General features: G+C 44.1%; 1 protein-coding gene across 1 annotated transcript in view; it reads left to right on the top strand.

Moving 5' to 3' along the window:
• Positions 1-2,343, top strand: part of LOC115287066 (adenylate cyclase type 10-like) — a 76,024-nt gene that overhangs the window by 18,190 nt on the left and 55,491 nt on the right. The window lies entirely within an intron of this gene.

Genomic DNA, 2,343 nt, shown 5'->3' with positions numbered 1-2,343 from the left:
CTGGCGGGCGGCCATCTTTAAACTGAACCAGCCAGAAGGCCGCTGGAAGGAAGCAGCAGCGTTCGCTTTCTGAGTCACACTGGACCACGATTTCTCTCACATCTATTTTATTTTTAGCAAACATCATCTGACTTCTAGTGCAGGAGCAGCAGGGCTTTAGCCTGAGGAGGGCTTGCTTTTCTCCAGAGACAATGGCTTGTGCTGCGCTATTTGTGAGCGCTCACCTGTCTCTCCCCCTGCAGCCAAGGTCTTAAAGCTACTTAATGCTGCTAAGTTTAAATCTGAGAAACAGCAGAGAGCACTGGAAAAGGCACCTGCTCTTCAATCAGAAAAATCTGTGTTCTCAGGTCATTTCACGAGTGTGGAAACTTGGGTAAGTTAATTACGCACAGTGAACTTCATTTATCAATCTGCAAATGGATGTAACAAAGACCTTCCCAAGGTTGCTTTGGCTACTAAAATGAAGGTTCTATGTATATATATGTACACATGTGTAACTTTGCAAACTACTTTAGAGTGTATATGTACTTTACATAGTATATTACATATATTCTGTATTTTGTATAGAACATAGACTTTATTATTATTTTTTAATGTTTATTCATTTCTTGAGAGAGAGAGACAGAGTGTGACAGGGGAGGGGTAGAAAGAGGAAGACACAGAATCCGAAGTGGGATCCAGGCTCTGAGCTGTCAGCACAGAGCCCCACACGGGGCCCAAACTCACAAACTGTGAGATCATGACTGAGCTGAAGTCAGACATTCAACCCACTGAGCCATCCACGCACCCCAAATATATACTGTGCAGTATACACTTTTATAAACTTAATGTTATAAGCTTCTATATAACATTATATACAATGTAAACTTGACATACAATTATACTTTGTAAACTATAAAGTTCTTTTCAGACAGTGTTATTATTCTTAAGGATAAAGACTTAAACTTAGAGTGCTTTTTCTTGGCATAAACTTAACTGTTCCAAGCAGAGATTAAACTCTGAAGCTTGGCTATCTTAGTATCAATTGCTTAATTACCTGAGTCAGATGCTGTTGTCAGTAAGAAAAGAGCATAATAACTCACAGATGATGGGCTACAAATTTCAGTCTGTATATGTGATATATCCTGATGAAATGCAAAGGAGACGGCCTCTATTTCCTTAACCCTCTCCAAAAAGAATCTAAGTGTCAGATCCTAGTTGGCACTGGGCTCTGTCTTGATGAAATAAAGGAAGCCCTGATTCAGGTCTGTGCAAAGACTAGAGGGTAACCCTTTCTACCAAATGCTCAATAAATGCTTCTCAAATTAGTGAATGAGTGAATGCGGGGCACTGGTTTAGTGCTCTGCTCTTAAGATGCAAAAACACGAGAGGTGGAACCAATTCTCACAAGCATTTCTGTGGTAATTTGGTAACCATACCGATTTTCTCCGAACTGATTAAGAGCAGGTTAAAAGGGGGGCGCCTGAGTGGCTCAGTCGGCTAAGTGTCTGAGTTCAGCTCAGGTCATGATCTCACAGTTTCTGGGTTTGAGCCCCACATCAGGCTCTGTTGCTGACAGCTCACAGCCTGGAGCCTGCTTTCGATTCTTTGTCTCCCTCTCTCTGCCCCCCACCCCCGCTTGCACTGTTTCTTTCTCTGTCTCTCAAAAATAAATAAACATTAAAATTTTCTTTTAAAAAATAGCAGATTAAAAGGGGCTCCTTGGTGGCTTAGTTAGTTAAGCGTCCAACTTTGGCTCAGGTCATAATCTCACAGTTTGTGGGTTCAAACCCCGCACTGGGCTCTGTGCTGACAGTTCAGAGCCTGGATGGAGGCTGCTTCAGATTGTGTCTCCCTCTCTCTCTTTTCCTCCCCAGCTTGCATGTGCGCATACTCTCTCTCAAAAATAAACATTAAAGAAATTTTTTTAAAGGGACAGATTAAAAATATGCAGAAATGGGGCACCTGGCTGGCTCAGTTGGTTAAGTGTCCAACTCTTGATTCATCTCAGGTCATGATCTCACGGTTCGTGAGTTCTAACCCCACAGTGGGCTACACACTGACATCTGAGACTGCTTAGGATTCTCTCTCCCTCTCTCTCTCTGGCCCTCCCCACTTGCACATACTCTCTCTCGAGACACCCAGAAGCTACAGATGCCCCCCTCGGCCTCCCTTCCCCTTGCTGAAGCTGGAAGGGGAACTGGAGGTGTAGCTACGGCAGGCGGGGATTATTGGAAACAGGCTCCTGGAGTGTGACGTTACTAAACACTGGACCTACAATCTCCCGGAGATGCTCATACGCTGGGCTAGAGATGTGCGCACAGCGAGAGCTGGTCAAGCCTAGTGCGTGAGAGCAGAGACTGG

Source organism: Suricata suricatta, chromosome 3 (assembly GCF_006229205.1).
Source record: "Suricata suricatta isolate VVHF042 chromosome 3, meerkat_22Aug2017_6uvM2_HiC, whole genome shotgun sequence".
Lineage (NCBI taxonomy): Eukaryota > Metazoa > Chordata > Mammalia > Carnivora > Herpestidae > Suricata > Suricata suricatta.
The sequence above is the reverse complement of the archived record's forward strand: the minus strand, read 5'-3'. Positions and strand labels throughout refer to the sequence as shown.